Here is a 10,291-nt window from a genome sequence, read left to right as displayed (position 1 = left end):
TAATTACATCTTGGCCACATGCAGTGGCTCATGCCTATAGTCCCAGCACTTTGGGAGGCTGATGCTGGAGGATCCTTTAGGTCAGGAGTTTGAGACCAGCCTGGGCAATATAGTGAGACCCTGTCTCTACAAAAAAAAGTCAAAACAGACAGAAACAATCAGGGCCTTGTTAGGTGTAAAGGCCATCATCACCACCATGTCCTCCAATTGCTGTCTTCTGACAGGGTGGGAACTTTCAACGACACTCACCCTTCTTTAAAAGACCTGGGTTTTGGACGGAAAATATTAAATCATTGGTTACTTTTCCTAAGAACTTGATATAACTTGGTAATTCTAGGGCTGGGGGTCTCTGTCAGTCAAGCTTTTGCAGTTTGTGTGGTCACATTTTCAACTCATAAAAAGAATTACAAATGAAGTAGGTAGATTAGGAGGAAAGATTTTTGCCAAAATTCTGTAGACTGGGTATGGATGCTATCTAAAATTCTGGATACAAATTGGCCACTTCACTATTCACCTCCCCCAATGCCCACTACACATGGCTCTGATGAATTAGAGTTTTGGACTTCCCCAAACATGCCAAACTCTCATGTATCTTCATGTTTTGCCCAGAATGTTTCCTCTATGCTGCCAACCGCTCACAAATTCTCATACTTCTTTTAAGTTCCAGCTCAAATGTCACTTTTTATTTTAAGTTATTCCCAAGTAAGTCTAGTCAGAGTAAGTTCCAGGACCTGTGTGGGAGCTATCGGTCCAGACAGACTGCCACCATGTGGCACTGAGAATGAAGCCAACACAGAGAAGAGAAGAGACATCCAGAGAAGTCAAGTACTGGGGACATAATTTCTTTTCTTTTTTTTTTTTTTTTTTGAGACAGAGTCTCACTCTGTTGCCCAGGCTAGAGTGAGTGCCGTGGCGTCAGCCTAGCTCACAGCAACCTCAAACTCCTGAGCTCAAGCGATCCTCCTGTCTCAGCCTCCCGAGTAGCTGGGACTACAGGCATGCGCCACCATGCCCGGCTAATTTTTTTCTATATATATTTTTAGCTGTCCATATAATTTCTTTCTATTTTTAGTAGAGATGGGGTCTCGCTCTTGCTCAGGCTGGTCTCAAACTCCTGAGCTCAAACGATCCGCCCACCTCGGCCTCCCAGAGTGCTAGGATTACAGGCGTGAGCCACCGCGCCCGGCCCTAGGGGACATCATTTGAATTGAATCTCTGGGTCACACTGTTACTGCCCAACCAGGTTCATTGCCTGCTGCTCAAGAGGAAGCCAATACACTGAAACAGCAGAGGTTAGTGTGGAGGAAAAGCTTAATGTTGCAGGACACCATGCAAGGAGACAAGAAGAATTTCTCAAATCTGTCTCCCTGAGAATTTTTGGGCCATGGTTTTGGGGTTTGGGGGGATTCATTTTTGTTTTTGTTTTTTTGAAACAGAGTCTCGCTCTGTTGCCTGGGCAAATGCTGTGGCATCAGTCTAGCTCACCACAACCTCAAACTTCTGGGCTCAAGAAGTCCTCCTGCCTCAGCCTCCTGAGTAGCTGGGACTACAGGCACATACCACCATGCCTGGCTAATTTTTTCTATTTTTAGTAGAGACAGGGTCTCACTCTTGCTCAGGCTGGTCTTGACTCCTGAGCTTAAGCAATCCTCCCGCCTCGACCTCCCAGAGTGCTAGGATTACAGGTGTGACCCACTGCACCCAGCCTGGGCCAGGGTTTTTAAAGATAGTTTGGTGGGCAAAGGGTTAGACAATTGGGTCTGCCGATTGGTTGGAGATGAACTCATAGGGTTGGGAAGCAGAAATTGTCTTCTTGTGCTGAATTCGTTCCCAGGTCACAAGACCAGTTGAGTTAGTTCCTCGATATGGGCCACTGGTCTGGCTGGATCAGTTGGTCCACTAGAATGCAGGGTCTGGGAGATATCTTAAAGACCAGCCTTAGGTTTCACAAGGGTGATGTTATCTATGGGAGCAATGAAGAAAGCTAAGAATCTTTATGACCATCAGCTATGTGACTCCTGAGTAGTAAGCAATTATAGGAAAGCAAGCTAGGGAGCAATGGCTAGTTTTATATATATTTTAAACTATGCCTGTACCTTTGTGGACTTCAGGTCCCTAATTGAGTTCCCACCTTATGACCTTTTATTAACTTTATAAAGGGTGGTTTCAAAACTATGCAAAGCCCCCTGCCAATCCCTTAAGAGTTCAGTGTTACATGCCACAGTATCAAGCATCTGGATAGTTCAGTGTTGCTATGGTTTCGATGTGGTTTCTTTGGCCCTACTAAGTCCCTTGTTTAAATTTGATCCCAGTGTTGGAGGTGGGGCCTAATGGGAGGTGTCTGGGTCATGGGGATGGATCCCTTGTGAACGGCTTGGTGCCACCTTCATGGTAATGAATGAGTTCACACCCCCTCCATTCCCTCGAGAGTTCCCCCAGTGGCTGGTTGCTGAAAAGAGCTTGGCACGCTCCCCCCTCTCTCTTGCCTCCTCTATGACCACGTGATCTCTGCACATGTTGGCTCCTCTTCTCCTTCCACCATGAGTGAAGGCTTCTGAGGCCCTCACCTGATACAGATGCTGGTGCCATGCTTCTTGTACAGCCTGAAGAACCATAAGCCAAATAAACCTCTTTTCTTTATAAACTACCCACCCTCAGTTATTCCTTTATAGTACATGACTAAGACAAGTGTCATGTGTTGAGACAACAGGATTGCCTTAGGAACATATTCTAAATACTTGTGATACAGTCTATTCCTTGGTTTGTAATGACTTCATCACTTACCTTGCAAAGAAACTAAGGCAAGATTGTCCAAACTCTCTGTGTCAATTTCCTACAGCTGCTGTAACAAATCACTACCAATTCAGTGGCTTACAACAAAACAAATTTATCATCTTGCAGTTCTGGAGGTCAGAAACCTAAAATGCATCTCATGGGGCTAAACTCAAGGTGTCAGCAGGGCTAGCTCCTGGAAGCTGTAGAGGAGAATCTGTTTCCTTGCCTTTTCCAGCTTCTAGAGGCTGCCACCTTCCCTGGCTCATGGGCCCCCTTCCTCCATCTTCAAAGCTGAAACTAGCATCACCCCAACTCCTGCTACTATCATCACATCTCCTTCTCTGACTCTCCTGCCTCCCTCTTTCACTTGTAAGGACCCTCGTAATTACAGTGAGCCCATCTGGATAATCCAGGCTATCTCCCCATCTCAAGATCCTTAACTTTTTTATAACTGCACAGATCCTTTTGCCATGTAAGGTAACAGCACATTCATAGGTTCTGGGATTCAAATATGGACATCTTGGTGGGGGGTATTATTCTACCTCCTCATAGTTTTTTTTCCTTGCTGTCTTATTGTCACATTTAACTATTTCTAAAGTGCTGGCATTCTTTCGATTGGTATATAATTCCTCCCTTCCTTTATTCAACAATCATTTTCTGAACACCTACTGTAGGCTAATTGCTGTGCCGGGTGTTGTGGGGATACAGCCATGTATATGGACTCTGCTCACAAGGGATTTACAGCCAGTTTCCCTGGATGGCCATATCATTGCTCTGAAATAAAATGAGGAGCCTTCACGAAAGGACACTGCAAACAGCGCAGGCGCAAAAGGTAGGCCTGCCTCCACTGAGTTCCTACTGCTGGAGTCCTTAAAATACCATCTGAGATTCTCAGCAAGAAGCATCAACAGAGTCACCAAACGCAGAGAAAGCTAACAATGAAGAGTGTGGGGCTAGGCGTAGTGGCTCACACCTGTAATCCTAGCACTCTGGGAGGCTGAGGCAGGAGGATTGCTTGCACTCAGGAGTTCAAGACCAGCCGAGTAAGAGCGAGACCCCATCTCTACCAAAAAAAAAAAAAAATGGAAAACATTAGCCGGGCATGTGGTACATGCCTGTAGTCCCAGCTATTCGGGAGGCTGAGGCAGGAGGATCGCTTGAGCCCAGGAGTTTGAGGTTGCTGTGAGCTAGGCTGACATCACGGCACTCTAGCCTGGGCAACAGAGGGAGACTCTTGTCTCAAAAAAAAAAAAAAAAGAAAAAAAAGAAGAAGAAGAAAAGTGTGGGTCACGAAGTCCTAGTTTTCACAAACCATAGGACTGACTTGCTTCAAGTGGGCGCTAGTCCTGCAGAGACCATTTATATCCTCACCAAAGGCTCTCCCTATGGGCTTCGCCATCACTTCTGACCTCACTACCCCTGGCAAAGAGAAGTGCAGCTTTCTGCAAAACATCTCAGCCACTTCTTGGTGTTTTTCCCACACACTAGTCTCAGGAAATGCTTGACAAAACACTTGGCCCAAAGAGTCCTTATCTTTGGAGATGCATATTGAAATATTTTAAAATGTCTGGGATTTGCTTTGGACCAAAACATGTGAGAAGAGGTGGTCGAAACAAGACTGCCCATGAGTTAATAATTGTTTGAGCTGGGTAATGGAACACAGGGGCTCACTATGCTTTTCTTTTTTTTTTTTGTCTTTTTGTTTTGCACATTTACAATTTTCCATAATAAAAAAGTTAAGGAGAAAATATCCCTATATTTTACCTTATGTCATTGAAACAAACTTATCATTTGGATATCTTTTACTATCTAAGTACTTGCCTAGATTTAAAAATAAATAAATGCAGGTGTATAAATATTTGACAAAATAGTCATTTTCTACAGTCACTGGAATCACAGCAGGGAAGAGAAAGTGCTAGATGTTTTGCCTGCTGCTACCGCTGAAACAATAATAGTCCTGTCCTTCAGAGAAGAAACACATACAACTCTTGAACATCATTCCAGTAATCAGATTTAAAGGGCGAAACATAATATCTGGGGAAAGATAATTTAACTTGATTAAGACATAATTGTGGCTCTTTATGATGGAAGTGATGAACTGGCTGGACTCATCTCAGAATTTTCATATATTAATTTCCAGGCAGCATATCAGTATTAGCTTGGGATCATGAAACTGTGGTTTTCAGCCTCAGTACAAATCTGAGAAAAACAACTGTTGAAATGGTTAGAATTGTCTTGGAACTTCTTCATCTGCCTTTTTAGCACTCCCTTGAGTCACTATTGCGTAGAAGAAAGACCACAAGCATTAGAACCAATAATTTGACTTGGCTTCCATCTCTGTCCTTGGGCAAGTTCTGTAACCTCTCCAAACCTCAGCTTCCTTATCTATAAAATATAAAAATAATATCTACTTTGCAGGGCTGCTGTGAGGGTTATAGATAATGTGTGTAAAATGCCTCTCCTTTCCCAGACAATTAAGAGCTTATTGTATGTATAACTGCCTGTTCCTCTTCACCCTACCCCACATCTCCCATACAATGCTTGGCACATAGTAAGAATGCAACAAATGTTTGTTGGATAAATTTAAACCTTAGATGGTGGATAGAGGAAGTTAGAGGGAGGAAGTATTAAAACTATACCAGAATCCTCCCTTGGCAGGTCACTCAACCTCATGAGAGCTTCTTCACCTAATCGCTCAAGAGAGGAAATAGGGACCCATTCGTGACTTCTCCCACTTCCTCTTCCTCACATCTAACCAATCACCAAGTTCTATCTATTCAAGGTCTCAGTGTCACTAGGATCTATTCACCTCCCTTAAACTCTGCTGCTACCATCTTAGTTCAAGGCTTTATCTTCTCTCTCACCTGGTCTACAGGAAAGGCTGGTCTCCTCACGTCTGTTCTCTCTCCTCTACAGTCCTTTCTCTTCACTGTAGCCGGAGGGATTTTTTTCCCTTCTTTTTTATTAATTAAAACAAATTTTCAATATTCACAAAAATTGAGAATATAATGAACTTTGGTGTCCCCATCACCCAGCTTCAACAATTATCAATGAATGACCAATTTTGTTTCATATATACTCCATCTGCTTTCCCCAATGTTCTTGAATTTTTTGAAGCAAATTCCAGAAGTTATAGCTTGGGAGGTGGGTGTCTTTTCACCGCATTCAGAATAAAATTCTAAATCCTTCATATAGCTTGCAAGGCCCCATGTGAACTGACCTCTGCTGACTTCTCCCGCTATAGATCCCAATTTGCTATTCCCCAGACCCAGACCCAGCCAAACCAGCGTTTTTTGTTGTCTCTTCCAGTCCCGAGGCCTTCAGGCTGTTTTCAATGCCCAGAAACTCACCCTTTGTCTTCTTTCACCCTCTTTGCCTAGCCTTAGCTGCTCATGTTTCTGCTGTTGCTCTGCGGATCCCTTCCTCAAGAGGCCTGGGCTCAGGAAGGTGTGCCCTTGTCTGCTCCCTCAGTACCCTCTGCGGTCTCCTGCAGTTACTGGTACCTAATTTTGTAGTTAGTCTTGGAAAGCTGTCTCCCCTGTTAAGAATAAGCTCTAAGGTATAGGAACTGTGTCTATTTTGTTCCCTGATGAGGCACCCATCATCAATACTTTCCTTATAGAAGGAACTTAATAAATATTGGTTGGATGAGGTCCACAAGAAAGGTAAACACAAAAGCCACATCCATTTCATGTTATATGTTGCTTATATTAATATAGTAAGACCAGTGTCCTAATCCTTTTATAGCCACAAAGGCAATGCTGGACCTTTAATTTTAGGTGTATTTTGTTATAATCACCATGACTTTTTAAAAAGATTATGAGCTGCATGTAATGCTAGACACTGAGAATTCAAAGATAAATAATACACTGTCAAAAGACAAAGTTATTTGATCAGAAAGGGATTGCTAAAAAAAAAAAAAACCTACAAAGTTACAACAAATTTTATTTAATTGGCTTTATTTGCAATTCTAGAATCAGGCGACAGTTCATCTTATAAAATAAAATAAGTGTTTCAATGAGCTGAAGAGGTTGCCTTTATAGACAAAGAGACGAAGAAAACAGAAGCAAAGAACAAAGAGCATGTTAGTAATTTCACAGCTACTTTTCTTCTGAGGCAAGGACAGGCAGACAGAATAATAGAAAAATGACTGATTAATTAATACCAGGTGACTTCAGGTTACTTCTTTTGTGCAAACATTAAAACAGGGGGAACTTCCTTGTTATTGAAGATTTAAACGGTCTGTTAGGGAAATTGGCTGTTATCTCTCTCTCCTGATTGCTCTGAAGATCAGACAACACAGTTTGGGTTTGGTGACATGGAATTTTATTACAGGTAACTCCATTTTGATCTGTTAGGGCCTAGTGAAGAAACCTAGTCCAAAACAATGGCCTCCTATAATTTTTATTTAACAACACAGACCTCAAGGGTTGGGTCTAGGACAAAGACGATAATTTAATTACCTGAAAATTGGTCATTTCTCATGCTATATGTAAAAGCCAGAATATTAATTAGCCAGAGAATCTGTAAAGTGTCAAACAACTAAGAATAAACAGGAGTTTGCTATAAAAACAACAACTAACATTTACTGGGTCCTTCCTTTGGGCCAGGTGTGGCGAAAGCATTTTTCACATCTGATTTCATTTCAATGCCCTTTGAGATATGCCTTATTGTTCCCATGATACAGATGAAAAAACAAAAGACTTAGCAAGACATTAAAAAACTCTTTCTAACTCACCCAGGAGTTGAAACCAGGGAGTGTGTCCCACAGGGATCCACTCTTACCCTCCATGCTGGGGTTAACAAGTAATCCTCGAGTACTACTACAAGAAAAAATAAAATACAGGGCACTTGTCAATTCATCAGTGCCACCCACTTGACATCCTGGTTTCAAGCTATGTGTGCACACTTTCACAGGAAAACGGCAGATGTTGAGAAACCTGTTACTGATAAGTTTAGGTTCCTGTAGGCCCAAGGCACTAACCATCGGATTTGGACTTTGTGCCAGATCTTTCTTTTAGAGAGAAATAAACTAGGAATTCTCAAGTTGTAAAGCTACTGCCTACCATGAACTTAGCCTGTCTTTTTAGCCAAATTAGAAGCTCTGTATTGTTTTTCTTATTGTACAGTGCATCTTGTAAGCTCAGCTCCTACAGATGGGTTCTAGCCAAGAGGACATTCATTATATTTTAAAAGGGAGAAATTGTTATAGTAAGTTACATGTTTGGAACTTAAACCATCAAAAAAGATTCTGTATTAATTGTGCATATTTGGGAGTATGTTTTCAACTTTTTTTAAAGACAGGGTCTCACCCTATCACCCAGGTTGGAGTGCAGTGGTACAATCATATAGCTCACTGCACCCTCAAACTCCTGGGCTCAAGTGATCTTCCTGCCTCAGCCTCTTGAGTAGCTGGGACTACAGGTGTGCCATGACCCCCAGCTAATTTTTCTAATTTTTGTAGAGACAGGGTCTTGCTATGTTGCCCAGGCTGGTCTAGAACTCCTGGCTTCAAGTGATCCTCCCTGCTTTAGCAGGGATTATAGGCATGAGCCACCATGCCCAGCTTCATTATTAATTGGTCTAGTTGGTAGGATTGTGATAGTGGCTTGGTCACAACCCCAAGGAATGGCATACCTTTTGTGTCAGAGAGCCCCATCTGTCTGGGATGACACTACTGCTTGCTGATGCTGCCAGCTGCCCTTCCTGGGGTCATGGAGACCCTCAGCAGCCGGCCACTGTTTGAGAGTATGTTGCCCCTTGAGCCAGGTATAATTGTGCCAGTGCCCTGGGGTCTCACTGGTCTCACCAGTGATCAGGACTGTAGTGGCTGTAAATGGCAAAGTGCTGGTGTTGAGCCAGAGTGAGCTGGCCCGTTATGTGGAAGTCTGCCTTCATCTTGCAGGGGACAGAGCACTGGCTATCAGCCTCCAGGGGAGCAGTGATTTCCCCCTTAATACTAGTTAGATAGGGTGATACAACACCCTATCTGGGCTTTATTGCTTTGGTGAAGTGGAAAAGGACCAAATGGCCTAACCCTACAGTGCAATGCAGGTACTTTACCCGAGTCCCTGTGGTGCCTGGCAAGAGTAAGTGTTGCAGAGGTCAGTGCCTCCTTTGTTGCTGCATTCCTTGCTGCTGTGCTAAAATGCGCAAATTAACAAAAATTTATGGACTTGATCAATACTGGAGCTCACATTATAGTTATAACTGGGGATCCCACTAAATTTAAACTCTCTGCCCCTCTAATCTTGAGAGCATAACTAAATAGAAAAAAAAAAATGAGTATGCCTCACCTTGGCTGAGTCCTTGCCTATATTTCCCACAGTCATATACCCATTACTGTGAAATGTTCCATGTTGGACATTGAGGCATTGACACAATAAGTAATAAATTAAGATTAAAGTTCCTTTTTGGCACTTCCAAATTGGCTTAATAAAATGGGACCCCATCATCCTCCAGTGAAGATAGTTAATATGGCCCAATGTAAGTTAAAGCAAGGCCTCAGATTTAAAATTTATTATATAAGGCCTAATTAATAAAGGGTGGTTATCTCTACTACTTCTCCATTTAACAGCCCAATTTTTCCCTGTTGCCAAATCTGGGGGGGAAAAAGACATATCAAGGGTGCCTTATGATGGATTACCACAACCTTAATGCTGTGGTCTCATCCATCAGGGCCCTCATACCCAGTACCTGATATTATTAAAATTACTGATTCTAATCAATCAACAACTAGTAAATATTTTGCTCTTCTAGATTTGGCTAACACATCCTGTTTAGTGCCTGTTTCAACAGCCTCTCACTGCAGTTTGCCTGCACCTCTGAACAGACACAACACGACTTTCCACACTATCCTGGGGGAGGGGGAGGGGGGCTCCACAGCCTTGTCTCCACACACAGTCTTTGCAGACAAGACCTTAATGACATCACCTTCTCTAGGAGCACAGATATAACACTACATTGAGGACATCCTCCTCGAAGGAGATTCATCTGATGCAAGCATTAAGGACATTTAAGCCCAATATTTCTTAGTACTTTTGTGCTCTAGTGGCAACGTATTCTTCATTTACAAATTTTACCGCTAAATTAAAATCAGGCCAGGTACGGTGGCTCATGCCTGTAATCCCAGTTCTTTGGGAGGCGGAGGAAGGAGGATCGCTTGAGGCCAGGAGTTCCAGTATAGTGATCTATGATCATGCCACTGCACTCCAGCCTGGGCCATCGAGCAAGACCCTGTCTCTACAAAATATGTAAAAAGAAAAAAAATAATAACTTCTGTTAGTACTCTCAAAAAACGCCTTCACTGTAGAGGCTTTGGCAATCCTTTGTGATGCCTCCTGGAGTCCCGGGACCATTTAGGACAACCATTAGTTGCTCCAGGGCTTCTGACATCAAATATCGGTCAACGTATGGTCTCATCTTCCTATTTATTATAAACTATTAGCCCATTACCTAAACATTTTTCCATTCCCTCCAAAGTAAAAAATTCTGAGAATCTCTGCCTCACAGACAC

Source organism: Eulemur rufifrons, chromosome 7 (assembly GCF_041146395.1).
Source record: "Eulemur rufifrons isolate Redbay chromosome 7, OSU_ERuf_1, whole genome shotgun sequence".
Taxonomy (NCBI): domain Eukaryota; kingdom Metazoa; phylum Chordata; class Mammalia; order Primates; family Lemuridae; genus Eulemur; species Eulemur rufifrons.
The sequence above is the reverse complement of the archived record's forward strand: the minus strand, read 5'-3'. Positions refer to the sequence as shown.